Raw genomic sequence first — 15,748 nt, forward strand, 5'->3', positions numbered from 1 at the left:
TATTAACTAGTCTAAGCTTGTTTGATCCGACCATTTACTGTTTTGACCCGGTTCGGAGCCGAAAGTCGCAAAAGCTTTGACTTCTGCTTTGACTTCAGTTCTGACCCGTTAAAGTATGATATAGATATGCCTTAGGACTCTCTTAGGACCAGGTTACATGATGGTATAACCCCCTGTGACCGGTTCGTTGTTTGTCCGAGTCTTTTACACTTTTCCGTTAAATGCTTAAAAGTTGACCGTAACGCCCTTTTTAAATTAAAACGAGGATTTCGGACATGTGAAAGAACCATAACCTTAGTTATTGATTTCTAAGCATGTCCCAAAAATTTCACGTCAATCCGAGGTCCAGAATAGGAGTTATGCTAAATAGCGCAAATTACGGAAACTTTAGTAAGTTAATAGCGCAATTAGCGTAAAGCCTATCTAAACCCAGATTTCGACACCAAACCTTTTACACACTGATGTAAAATAATATTTTGGGAATTTTAAAGATTTTTAATTATTTTTAACCTGCTCATAACCTGCGGTTATGGCAACGGTTCGGTGAATACCGAATATACCCTTTTCGGCCATAACTTGAGTTCTACAAGGTCTTTTGACCCGATTCGAGTTGCTACTGATTTTAAATAATAAATAAAATATTTTATACTTTATAAACTGTTCAGGAAACTCAGATGTCCTGTAGAACTCAGAGACCTCTTTTATATAATCTTTAAAAAGACCAAAATACCCCTACGGGGCATAATATTAACTTAAACTCGTTACGGGCATAATGGAAGGTATCATACTGATACCACAACCTCTTTAAAGCATATTGACTTAGGAAAACAGTGTAGGACTCTTACGGTTACCCGTTGCGCCTTTTGCGCGCACGGTACGGCTTATGTAACTAGTTTACATAAATTAGCCGAAACGGGTCAAACCATATTGTTTTGACCCCAAAATCCAGAGTATGATTATTATACCCATATAAAACAAGTCTTCAAACTTTTTGGGTCAAAATCACACTCCATTCACGGTTTTCGCCTTTCACGCGATTAAACCGTAACTATCCTTCGAAACTGACCGGTCTAAGCTACGGCTAAATTAAAGACCCGTTAGGATTCTAATAGGTTAATTTAAACCTTCGTTCCAGATTAAGGGACCAGTTAAAGCTATCTGCAATTTATTTCAATTATGGAATTATACTTGCAAAGGTAAATACTTTTAACTTATTTTCCGTTATACGAGCTTGGGTTACGGTATTTAAAATACCGCTTGGTCGGGCAATTGACCCCAACTCATTAGTAGTTGGGTGTTATCAATGTGACCCGTTTAAAAACTTGTTTTGTTGGCTTTACGCCTTTGGGAGCTTAATGACCATGTCCCGGATATCCTTGGCATCATTTTACGAAATGGCCACTACCTCGACATCCGGGTGTAGGCGTACACCCGGCATTGTGTCTATATTAATTAAAGGTATAACCGTTGGTTTTCCTGCCACGGCTTTATGCTTGTGGCGTGTCTATTAACCTTTAACTCGGCACGACCCGGGCGACCGAACGCATAGCAAACATGTAATTCTTTACAAGATTTAATTATAAATTATCCCAAGTTATAAAGAGTTTGTGCCTTGTGCATTTAAACCAATTTTATTAAACATTTTACAAAAGTGTCAGTTGAATGAATTTACCAGTGTAAACTGACGTATTTTCCCAAAAGACTAAATGCAGGTACTATGCGTAATTGGCTGGGATTTCTCCTTAGCATCATTAGAAGTCTCGCAAGCTTAAGATGCCTGAAGTCTGTTGAACAATACTTTATTGTTTATATTTTTATTATTATTTGATCCCCTGTGGATTTTATTTCAACAATGGTGATACTTTGATATTACACTAAACGTTGAAATATATTTATCTTTATGCTTCCGCTGTGCATTCATATATTGTGTGGTTTGACTATATTGTTGCCAACTACGTCACGGTAATCCCCCACCGGGCCCACCGGTGAGACACGTGGAATTCGGGGTGTGACACGACTAGCCGCCCTCCACCGGTTTCTGTCGAAAGCAGCAGACAGAACTCTCCCATTCATGGATGTGCTCAGAAAAAGCTTCAGGTCGGAGTTCAAATGGACCGAAGAAGCCGCGCAAGCTTTCGAAGAACTTAAAACTTATCTCAGCACTTTACCGACGTTCACCGTACCAGAAAAAGACGAAGTGTTGACGGTCTATTTAGCTGCGTCGTACGGAGCTATCAGTGCAGTACTCGTTGCTCACCGAATCGGGGCCCAAATCCCCGTTTATTATGTGAGCCGAACAATGAAAGATTATGAAACGAGATACTCAAGCCTAGAAAAATAGCCCTGGCGCTGGTTCATGCTTCCAGAAGACTTCGTCGGTATTTTCAGGCCCACCAAATCGAGGTACGAACGGATCAAAGAATCCAGCATGTTCTCCGGCGACCTGAAGTTTCAGGTCGTATGGCAAAATGGGCGATCGAGCTGGGTGCATTCAATATTACTTTCAGAACCAAGGGACCCTTGAAAGGGTAAGTGATAGCCGATTTCCTAGTAGAAATGCCGGAAGAAAAAGTAGTCGAAGAAACCGAGAAAGCTCCAAACAAACCATGGACCCTATACACAGACGGAGCTTCGAGCTCCGAAGGGTCAGGGGCAGGCTTAATTCTCACCGATCCAGAAGGTACGGATATGACATACGCGCTCCGTTTAGAGTTCAAGAGCTCCAATAACGAAGCCGAATACGAGGCCTTATTAGCAGGTCTACGTTTGGCGATGAAAGTCGGAGCAAGAAACGTCGTAGCCCATGTAGACTCATTACTCGTGGCAAATCAGGTAAACGGGGATTATGAAGCAAGGGAAGCCAACATGATCGAATATCTCGAGCAAGTAAAACAAATTATGGCATCATTCGAGTCATGCAAAGTTGAACACGTCCCCCGAAGCAAAAACAAAAAGGCTGACGCACTGAGCAAACTTGCGTCCGTTTCATTCAGTCACCTGGCCAAAAAGGTAAGAGTAGAAGTGTTAACCGCACCCTCGATTGCTACCCCTCATGTTATGCAAGTAGAAGCTCCGACCCAGACATGGATGACGCCTATCATCAATTATCTAGTGCACGATGTCTTACCAATCGATAAAGCAGAAGCAAGAAAGAATCAAATTAATTCCCTACAGTACCAAATGCTAGAAGGTGGTTTGTATCGAAAGACTTTCCTCGGCCTGCTGTTGAAATGCCTCGATCCGGAACAGGCTAGCTACATCATCAGAGAAATTCATTACGGTATTTGTGGTATTCACGCGGGACCCAAGATGATCGTTACGAAGGTAAAGAATGCAGGGTACTACTGGCCCGGGATGCACGAAAGTGCAGTTAAAGAACTCCAGCAGTGCGATGAGTGCCAAAGGCACGCACCAATAAGCCTTCGAGCCAAGAATGAAATGATCCCGGTAACCGCAGTATGGCCTTTCCAGAAATGGGGCGTCGACATAGTAGGCTCCTTTCCACGATCAAGCGGGAGCGCTCAGTATTTATTGGTCGCAGTAGATTATTTCACCAAATGGGTGGAGGCTCGGCCGTTCACGGTTATCTCCGGTTACAACGTAACGAGATTTTTCTAGGAACAAATCGTGTGCCGTTTCGGCCTACCGCTCTACATCGTTAGCGACAATGCAAAACAATTTGCGGAGAACCTGTTCAAGCGCTAGTGTGAAAGTTTGAAGATAAAGCAAGTCTTTTTCTCGGTTGCCCATCCCCAGGGAAACGGGCAGGTCGAACAGATAAACCAACGGATCGTGGACGGGATAAAAAGAAGGCTGGGATACGAAGGAAAGGGTTAGGCAGATGAACTACCAAACGTCTTATGGGCCCACCGAACATTACACAAGACCAGCAATGGGGAAACGCCATTCAGTCTCACCTACGGAACCAAAGCCGTAATTCCCGCAGAAATCGGGCTTCCAAACCAAAGATGCAAGAATTGGGAGGAAAATGAACGGGAGCTCCGATCCAATCTCGATTTACTAGAAGAATGACGAAACATCGCGGTAATCAAAGAAGCCCAATATAAGAAAAAGATCGAGAAATACTACAATGCTCGCGCCAAGCTTTACAAGTTCAAAGTTGAGACTTCGTACTCCGGAACAACGATGCAAGCCGCGTCGAAGCCCCCGGAAAGTTAACCCCGAAGTGGGAAGGACCGTACCGAGTCAAAGAAGCAAGTGAAAAGGACTCGTACGTGTTGGAGAAAGTCGATGGAACCCCCGTACCCAGAACTTGGAATGGGGTACACCTAAAGAAATGTTTCATGTAAATAGCCGGATACGGCCAGAAAAGATCGCTTTTTGTTTTAAATTATTTACGAATTCCGTATGTAAGTCGGGAGGGTAATACCCCGAATGAATTTCAGATTTCCTTGTAACCGGGAGGGTTTTCCCCGGATTTTAGATTAAACAATCAAATAAAGCGATCCGTATTTTAGTAAAGATAAAGCATAACATCCGTGTAAGTTCGAACGATATCAAAAAATGTGTACAAACGGGCCTCGACCCATGCCTCGCGCCGATCGAGAAGGCTTAAATAGTTCTAAAACCAGTAAAATCTATTAAGCAAGCGGCCCGCCCCAAATTCGGTGCGACCGCTAAAAACTACTAATCAGAGATTCAACAAAAACCTCTTGCTAAGCTCAGTCACCTAAGTGAACTGAGAAATAAAACCTGGACGAACAGTAAAGTTTGGACGCAAACTAAGAACTAAGTAGCCAGGAGGGGATATCTGATTATCAAAAAGTCACGACCTCATGCAAAACATGTTGGTCAAATATTCCAAGCAAAATAAATTGTACCAAATACATGCCAAAAGAAAAGAAAATATTGTACGATTACAAAGATAAAATGTTAAACTGGAATAACACTGTCATCTTCTTCGACAATGGGAAGTTTGCTCCTTTGCTGAATAACGGACAAGGGCTTGTCTATCAAGTCCGCAACCTTCCCAAGAACGGAGATCTGGAGCTCATCGAAGGCTTTTACTGCAGCATCTAATGCGTCTTGAGCTCCTTCATCATAACCAGGAACTTCTTTAGCAGAACGAACCGAATCATGGGCGGCCTTGAAGCCCTGCTTTATCCCCTCGTTCGCCCCCACCGCATTAACACTATTAACCAGGTCCGCAACGACCTTCTCCAGCTCGGGACTTTGATGAACCAGCTTGACAACCCAAGCAATCCCTTCCGTCAAAAACCACTGTTTAGTCAGCATGAGCTCCGACACCTGAGCATACACTTCAACCATTTCACCATCAGTTCGAGTTAGCATGTCTTTCGCCTCGTCGATTGTTGCCTTGTGTGATTCAATCGCCCTATCACGGGCTCTCTCAACTTCGTCTTTATCTGAAGAAGAATAAAATTTGACCTTTAAAAAAAAGAAAGAAGAACAGACAAACGCATAGTAAAAAAGAAGGTCTCAGACGTACCGCTCATCAGACGGTGGTGATCGGCCAAAAGTTGGTCGTAAGACGCCTTCATTTCCTTCAGCTCGGCCGCACACCTCTTCTCCGTATCAGTCAAAATTCTCTCCAGATCAGCACACTTCAATTTGAAAGTTTCAAGGTCTTGAAGAGCTTTATCCCGAGCCTCATGTGCCGCCGCGGCCGAAGCTTGGGAGGATTTATTAACCTCTCTCACTTCCGAAACTTGTCCTTTCAGGCGGTCCACCTGAGATCGAAGGGAGGAAAGCTCTTGTTTCGTCTTCGACCGAACATTGTCTTCATTCTTTAGAGCGGCAACCTCACGTTGGAGCCTGTGGCAAGACGATTCCGATTCAACCCAGCGTTTGTACGTTTCCACCACTAAAGAATTCGATTGGGCTTGGTTCAGCATGAGGGCATTCCCAAGTTCCGGCCCGCTCATCTTGCGGTAGTAAGAATGCTCAGCTGGGGTTCCTGTCACACCTCGATTTCCACGTGTCTCACCAGTGGGCCCGGTGGGGGATTACCATGACGTAGTTGGCAACAATATAGTTAAACCACACAATATATGAATGCACAGCGGAAGCATAAAGATAAATATATTTCAACATTAACTGTAATATCAAAGTATCACCATTGTTGAAATAAAATCCACAGGGGATCAATAATAATAATAAAGTATTGTTCAACAGACTTCAGGCATCTTAAGCTTGCGAGACTTCTAATGATGCTAAGGAGAAATCCCAGCCAATTACGCATAGTACCTGCATTTAGTCTTTTTGGGAAAATACGTCAGTTTACACTGGTAAATACATTCAACTGACACTTTTGTAAAATGTTTAATAAAACTGGTTTAAAAGCACAAGGCACAAACTCTTTATAACTTGGGATAATTTATAATTAAATCTTGTAAAGAATTACATGTTTGCTATGCGTTCAGTCGCCCGGGTCGTGCCGGGTTAAAGGTTAATAGACACGCCACAAGCATAAAGCCGTGGCGGGAAAACCAACGGTTATACCTTTAATTAATATAGACACAATGCTGGGTGTACGCCTACACCCGGATGTCGAGGTAGTGGCCATTTCGTAAAATGATGCCAAGGATATCCGGGACATGGTCATTAAGCTCCCAAAGGCGTAAAGCCAACAAAACAAGTTTTTAAACGGGTCACATTGATAATACCCAACTTCTAATGAGTTGGGGTCAATTGCCCGACCAAACGGTATTTTAAATACCGTAACCCAAGCCCGTATAACGGAAAATAAGTTAAAAGTATTTACCTTTGCAAGTATAATTCCTTAATTGAAATAAATTGCAGATAGCTTTTACTGGTCCCCTAGTCTGGAACGAAGGTTTAAATTAACCTATTAGAATCCTAACGGGTCTTTAATTTAGCCGTAGCTTAGACCTGTCAGTTTCGAAGGATAGTTACGGTTTAATCGCGGGAAAGGCGAAAGCCGTGAATGGAGTGTGATTTTGACCCAACAAGCTTGAAGACTTGTTTTATATGGGTATAATAATAATACTCTGGATTTTGGGGTCAAAACAATATGGTTTGACCCGTTTCAGCTAATTTATGTAAACTAGTTACATAAGCTGAACCGTGCGCGCAAAAGGCGCAACGGGTAACCGTAAGAGTCCTACACTGTTTTCCTAAGTCAATATGCTTTAAAGAGGTTGTGGTATCAGTAGGATACCTTCCATAATGCCCGTAACGAGTTTAAGTTCATATTATGCCCCGTAGGGGTATTTCGGTCTTTTTAAAGATTATAAAAGAGGTTTCTGAGTTCTACAGGAAATCTGAGTTTCCCGAACAGTTTATAAAGTCTAAAATACTTTATTTATTATTTAAAATCAGTAGCAACTAGAATCGGGTCAAAAGACCTTGTAGAACTCAAGTTATGGCCGAAAAGGGTATATTCGGTATTTACCGAACCGTTGCCATAACCGCAGGTTATGACTTATGAGCAGGTTAAAAATAATTAAAAATCTTTAAAAATCCCAAAATATTATTTTACATCAGTGCATAAAAGGTTTGGTGTCGAAATCCGGTTTTAGATAGGCGTTATGCTAATTGCGCTATTAACTTACTAAAGTTTCCGTAATTTGCGCTATTTAGCATAACTCTTATTCTGGACCTCAGATTGACGTGAAATTTTAGGGACATGCTTAGAAATCAGTAACTAAGGTTATGGTTCTTTCACATGTCAGAAATTCTCGTTTTAATTCAAAAAGGGCGTTACGGTCAACTTTTAAGCATTTAAGGGAAATGTGTAAAAGACTCGGACAAACAACGAATCGGTCACAGAGTGTTATACCATCATGCAACCTGGTCCTAAGAGAGTCCTAAGGCATATCTATATCATACTTTAACGGGTCAGAACTGAAGTCAATGCGAAAGTCAAAGCTTTACGACTTTCGGCTCCGAACCGGGTCAAAACAGTAAATGGTCAGATCAAACAAGCTTAGACTAGTTAATATACTTATTATCATGTTTTATGAGTGTTTAAATAGGTTGCATATCATCTACATTACATATTATGCAAGAAATCGCAAAATAGCATTTCTGTTGACATTTTCTAAGCACGTTTGACTCGACATTTGGACTAGTTAGAGTGGGAATCAGAGGGTGCCCTTTTAGGGGTTTAAAGCCCACATGATTACCAACATATAACTATCTTTGATTCGACAAACCACTAGACCATTTGTGATTTATCGCAAAGTCAATCGTTAATTACGACGTATTGACTTTTAAGCTAAACTAAGCAAAAACTAAGCCACAAAAGGGTAGACACACTTACAGAAGCTTGGTGCACGACTTAGGATGTTAGAAGAGTTCTTGAGAGCTCCAGAGATGGTCAAGAGAGCAGATTTTGAGGTGTGTTTCAATTGTGCACAATGTATGGCTTTTTATAGTAAAGTTTCATGCATAAGATCATTACAACTCACCCTACAAGGGTTCATGGATGATCAGCAGGTGGCCCTGGGTGCTAGGGGGCATGTAGAGGGCGCCCATACTTCAATTAATGCTCAAATGATCGTTCACAAGCTCAAACATTGAATCTGTCCAAAGTTTCTGCATCTGGGACTCGTACGCGGCCCGCATTAGGATTCAGCAACTCGGACGCGGGCCGCATGAATCCTAATGTCAGAAAACGAATCAGCAGCTGGCTCGCGGCCCGCATTAAATTACCCATAACCTTAACGCGGCCCGCATTAGACCTGATTTCCAAGATTTTCAAATCTTTTGTAATGATTAACCTGACCTTTCGGTTTCGAAGGGGTAACTTTGCGATTTGGCCCTCGAGTATTTACAATGAAGGGGCTCGTGACTTTTACCCGCATTGTTAAGTCCCCGGTTAGTTTAATTACTATCCGAAAAGCCTTAACTTTCATTGTTGACGCTTTTAACCCCTCGCATACGAATTTGATCATAACTTTCTCGTTTTAAAACGGAACTTCGCGAAATTTGTATCGTATATTCTAGTGAGCGTATTTTACTGTTACAAAGCTTCGGGTTCGTCAAAGGGTCACTCAGAGGTATAAATTAAACATGTTGACACAATTAACCCCTGCAGCTCGTAATCTCTCACTTTCTCCCGCGTTTCGCTCCGTACGATCCATGATTTATTCGTTTGAAGGTACGAGCATCATTTAGGGTTACTATACAGTATATATACCCCTTGTTGACATTCTTAACCCTCGAATTTACATACTTTCAAGGTTTGTCAACTTTTAGTCCTTTATTTAATATTTAATGCCACGTGTAAACTCATGACACGTGTTAACACATTATTGGACACAAAATTTCGAGGTGTTACAGTTCCCAAATGAAATAAAGCCATCTTAGCCGAGAGAGCATCCACAATCCTATCCTTGTTCGCCAACGACCACTCCGGTACGTATTTCTCCAACGCACGAGCCGAATCCATATCTTCAATACCTCTCGAACCTAACTCCCGGGATAAGAAGATAGCTTCAGTGTTATACCATAAAGGAGAAGAGGAGGCACTGTCCCCACCATCAATTGGCATAGGGCTAGGCCGGGACACGTTAGAAGCGACCCCCGTAGTAAACTTACCCGAAGGAGAAGGTTCGGTCTTTTTAGGATCAGACGTACGGACGTCAGTAATAACCTTGGTAGCCCCTCCTCCGAAAGATAGCGGACTTGACAGAATTTTTACCGGGCGATCCCTCGGAGTACGCCCCCCATGAAGATGGGCGTCCAAATTTTCCAATATACCCCCGGCAGTAGAAAACTCGGTGACATGATCGTCATCGTCGAGGGTAATAGTCTTGAATTCTGTTTTCTTCTTTTTCACCTGCTTAAGTTTCGGGTCGGATTTAGTTGAAGCAGCCCGTTTTCTTTTAAGGCTAATCTGAGGATGCTCCTTTTCACCTTCGTCGCCCTCTTCATCCTCATCTTTGTCATCACCATTTCTTTTTCCACCACCAGCAGGCACTTCTTCATCTCCAACAGAAAGATGGACTCCTTCATCTTCAATCACAATTTTGGAGCCAGATCCTTTTGTTCCTATCGAACCGGTCTTATCGCCTTCAGCATCATCAACCACAACCACAGCTTGGGCCGAAACAACATCTGCTGTTTGCGCCGCAGGAGCCGAACCCAAAGCTCCCTGATTATCCGGACCCTCAGGTGCCCGTATCTGGTAAAGGTTTCCCTGCACAATGCTTAGATACGGAGGATCACCTTTCGGCGTTTTGGTGGCCCGGATGTCAAGTTCTTTTGAGTCGAAAGATTTTAGCCTCAAGGCCTCCTTTAAACCCATAGCTGCACAAAAAATAAACGATAATTAATACCAACGATCCGACATAATACAAAATGGAGAAAGAAAAAAACAATCAACATAAATACATAAAGCACCGCACAACTGACCCTCTTTATTCCATCTGAGGGTAGGATACCACTCCGGTTCGGCCCAAATCGTGCTAATCCGCCCCATGACAAGGATGTGTTCCGGATATTTCTGTATACGTCCGGCCTCTTTAATTAAATCTGCATATAGCTTTGTATTATATTCGAAGTCTTCAGGAAGAGGAGGCGGGAGCTTCGACTTTTTTAACCTCCATATCATAAACTCCGGAACGCATCGATCATCAACCAAGAAAAAGTGATCTTTCCAGTCCTTAATACTTGTGGTGATCCATGTATAACAGCAAGAGTTCTTGTCTCTAACTTCGAAGGTATACCAGTTGCCGGACCACATCCAAATCCGGGTCGGACCCCAAACCACGACAAGCTAACTCAAAATGACACACTTTGGCAAGGCCAAAAGGGTTCATCTGAGTAAGGTGAACCTCGTGGAATAAAAGAACTTCGATCAAGAACTTCGTCAAGGGAAGACGATAGTTGCAGTAGTCAAAGAGGCGAGTATAAATTCCTATCTTCCCCGGAACGAAAGGATAGATAGGCGTATTCTTTTTAGCAGGGCGTAGCGAGGCGGGAATCGCATAGCTGTCTATATACCAATCTAAACCTTTCTGAGTCAAAATATTAAAGCTACCAGAAAGATTACTCTTGTTCGCCATGATAAAAAGAAGAGTACTGACCTGTTCGAACGAGTTGATTCACCTCAGTGAAGCAGAGAGGAAAATAAAGAAGATGAAGTAAAAAAGTGAAAATAAAATCACTTTTCACCGTTTTTTATAGGAGGAATACACCGCCTCAAGACAACCAATCAAGGCTTGACACGTCATAGAAACCAACGCACACCAAGCGTCACATCAGACGGAAAAGCTAAAACGACTGTCGGTCACCCAACCAAGGTCACCGCCTAAATTCAAAATTTGAAATCGATAAAAAACCAACAGTGGGAATCCCGGACCTCAAAACATTTCGCCAAATAGTTCGAAGTTTTGCTAAACAAACACTACGAACTAGGGGGACTTGATGAAGATACGTCCTTGGTCGTACCGAACCATCGTCAAACATAGAACCAAGTCATAATACATCGAGGAGGGAACGAACCGTGCACCATAAATGGAACGGACAAACATAATGATATGCCATAACTAACTGGGCCCCACGGGCATAACCGCCCTGACAATGACTGGTCCGGCCATAACTAACTTGCCACGTCAGCATACCCAAAGACTATAAATACCATACTTACCGTTATTTAAATCGTGTATCTCCGTCACTTGTAGTGATTATCATTCAATGAATGACTGAAAAATGATCTACCTAATCCAATTATAATATTTCTTACTTTGCAGTTGTACCATTGAAAATCCCAACTGCAGCATTGTCATCATATCGTATTATCATACCGTTGTCACGTTTAAGTTTTTACAAGTACGGACAATTACAGCTCTGACCACTTCTGATCTTTCTAGAGGCATGTTTGGAACTGCGTCTTTGATCACAGCAACAATAACGTCACCAATATGAGCATATCGACGATTGCTAGCTCCTATGATTCGAATACACATCAATTCTCGAGTCCCGCTGTTATCTGCTACATGAGGTTGAATCATATCATTTTTTTTTTCTGTTTTTTACAATACAAAGGTCGAAGAAAAAAAGAAATATTATTTGTTCAAAAAAAGAAACCTGCACCCGCTATTTTTAAGCCCTATTTCTTTTTTATCCCGAAATGATGAATTGAGCTCGTATAGGCATTTTGGACGCTGCTATTGAAATAGCCCTTCGGGCTATATTTTCTGTTACTCCACCCATTTCATAAAGGATTCGACCTGGTTTAACAACAGCTACCCAATATTCGGGAGAGCCTTTACCTGAACCCATACGTGTTTCTGCGGGCCTTACTGTAACTGGTTTATCTGGAAATATACGGACCCATATTTTTCCACCGCGATGTGCATTTCGTGTTATTGCTCGTCGACCTGCTTCTATTTGTCTAGATGTGATCCAAGCGGGTTCAAGTGCCTGAAGAGCGTATTTACCAAAACAAATAGTATTACCTCGATAAGATATTCCCTTCATTCTTCCTCTATGTTGTTTACGGAATCTGGTTCTTTTGGGGTTATAGTTGATGGTTTGTTTTGAATTCCATCTCTACTACAGAACCGGACGTGAGAGTTTCTTCTCATCCAGCTCCTCGCGAATAAAATCAATTCAAATTAAAGATTTTGAATTCAATTCAGATAGAATATAATTTGAATTAAGATATACATGTATTTAATAAGTAATACACTGAATCATTGATTTCATTTAATCTAGATCAAATCTATTATTCATTTGTGTATCTTGTTTGTATAGATAACTAAATCTAAATATATTAAATATATATTAAATAACTCTTTTTTCTTATATTTATATCTTTTAGAATGTTAAAACAAATCTTTCTTTTGTTTTACTCTTTATCGTATTGGGTTGACCCAATTTTAGCAATCCAAGAAAATAAAGTTTTCGCGGGCGAATATTTACTCTTTCAATTTCTATTTCAGTTCTATCATTAGTTCATAACTTTTCCGAATAGATGAATTGGTCTCTGGCCGGTTCCGCCATCCCGATCAATGAATCATTCGAATTTATTTTCACTAAAATCTTTTGAATTCATAGGTTCCATCGTTCCCATCGCTTCTTACTTAATGGTTAGGTCTGAATTTTACAACGGAGCTATTAGTTCTTGAGTCAATATTCTTAGTCTTTATTGGCTCGAAGCTCTTTATTTTTTGTTCGACGAGCAGATCCATTTAATGATGAATCCGTATTGGTGCTTTATTACGCAGATTTTTTCTGAGATGACTCATAGACCTTACATATTGGAATTATATATCATCAATATCCTTTTTCTTTCTCTCATCCTTCCAATTATCCATACCCTTTCTTTTTTATTTCGATTGACAACTTAGAAGCATATTTTTTAATAAAAAAGATTTCAGTTGCTACAACAATATGAACAATATATCATATCTTGACTGGTTCTTTGGATCCAGATAATACGAAGTGATGAGTTGGTTATTACTTCTATAGTTATTTGTTTATATTTTTATACTATGGGGCTGTTTTTTTTATACTAACCCTCAAAAAACCAACGAGTCACACACTAAGCATAGCAAATTTATCAAAAGATGAATTAAATTTTTATTAAACCCTATAGAATTATTATTGTTCATTTTTTTATTGAACAGAAAAGAAAAAGAAGAAACTAATTTATCATTTTTTGTTACATCGCTGGATAGAATGCAAAGGGAAATAAAGGTTTATTATTCCCCTTTTATAAAGATCCAAATTTTGATGCCTAATACCCCATAGATTGTTCGAACTGTATAGGAACAATAATCAATTTTAGCGCGAATGGTTTGTAACCCTACCCTCTCTGATCCTTCTCGAACACATTCCAACCAATTCCCAAAAATTATAAATTTGTATCAAATTTGAACTAGTAACTAATCCCAACATGGAAGTACTGAAAAAACTCATATAAGCAAAAAATCTCAAATATCCGTGATCATGAGACATATAATTATCACTATAAATCAGAACCATAATTCCAACAGTAGTGATTAATATTGACATAATAGAAGTAAGTGGATCGATCAAGTATCCGAATTCTAAAGAAAAATCATTATTTATAATCCAAGACCATACATATTGATAGACAGAACTGCTATTTATTTGCTGAATAGACAGATTCAGAGAAAAAATCATGACTATACTCAACAATAAAACGCTCTGAAAAGCCCACATACGACGAAGACTTTTTGTTGCCATCGGAAAAAGAAGATGTCCCAACCCTATTAACATAGGAACTGGAAGTGGAAGAAAAGGTATTATCCACGCATATTGATATGTCTGTTCCATAAAAAAAGTTTTTTATTCTTAATTAATTGTTTTCGATTCACCGGATCTTACCTCTTTCGAAAAAAGTCAATAAAAAATCAAGATATGCACTAACTTATTGAATAATTTTATATTAGTATTTATTCTGAGTCTTTTCAAAATTGTCAAATATTCAAAACAAGAAGTTACAGTTGGTCAAATGATATTACTAAGTGACATATAAAAACGAATACTTATAATAGGAAAATGAAAATATAGCAAGGATAAAAATTTAGGCTAAAAAGAATACTTTATCCTGATATGAATTATAGGATTAACTAAGGGCATTGGTCTAATGAAAAAACCTCTTGATTTTCGTTAGTTTATTTAAACTCATTAACTAATTCATTATGGGATTGATTGTTTTCTATTTCAATCAAAACAATTTATTAGTAAAGTTTAGAAGATTATAGATCTAAAATGAACCTTTTTTTATCAAGTTTGACTAAAAAAAGACTCCATTTATTAGGCAAAAGTTTACAATCCTTTGAGGTATTTTATTACATGTAAATAAAGTATAGAATAAGGAAAATAAAGGGTTTTTAGGTTATTTATTTCTTTTATTAAGTTTGATTTAGCAGATTCTAAAGATAGAACTTTGAGAGATAAACAACGAGAACTAAAAGTTCCAAAACAAAATTTTTTTTATTTCGAGTAATTTTTGATCCAATTTTAACGGATATTTGACATATCTATATTTCTTTTTTATGAAGAAAATCTTATTTAGATATATGAAGAGAATCTTATTTAGATAAAAAATATATAATGAATAAGAAATAAGAATTCGTTTTGAACAATAGATGTCTTTCACATCCAACTATAACAATGAGTAACTTTTAAATGGCAGTTCCAAAAAAACGTACTTCGATATCAAAAAAGCGTATTCGTAAAAATATTTGAAAAGGGAAAGGATATGGGGCGGCGTTAAAAGCTTTGTCATTAGGGAAATCTCTTTCTACCGGGAGTTCAAAAAGTTTTTTTGTACGACAAACAAATAAGTCCTAAAATATCGGAATAATCAGATCAAAAATTCGGCTCATTAATTTGTTAATATCAAAGTGAATATAAAATGAATAATTGGCAGTACCTATTCTAATCAATATGAACTCAATATGAAATAAACCCTTAATTTGAATTTTATAAAAGAATTCTTCTGTTTTCTGAATTCTAAAAAAAAAAAGAAGAAAGAAAAAATACAAAATTTTTTATTGATTTTATTTTTAGTATATTTTCACTCAAATTTTGGTGGTGGGGAGTCTTCTTTTCCCCATCGACCTTTACAAGAATGACAAATTCTTATGCTTCTCGGGAAGGCCAGATATAATATTTTTAGTTCAAATTAATGAAGTGTTTAAACTAATTGATTCCGTGTTAAAAATTTTTGGATAACTTTCTGACTTCTTAATTTATTTACTATATGGAATGAGTTTTCTATATATCTCCAATTTTCAGCCCAATCAATATCAATAAAAGA

This window comes from Helianthus annuus, chromosome 16 (genome assembly GCF_002127325.2).
Source record: "Helianthus annuus cultivar XRQ/B chromosome 16, HanXRQr2.0-SUNRISE, whole genome shotgun sequence".
In the NCBI taxonomy this organism is placed as follows: Eukaryota; Viridiplantae; Streptophyta; class Magnoliopsida; order Asterales; family Asteraceae; genus Helianthus; species Helianthus annuus.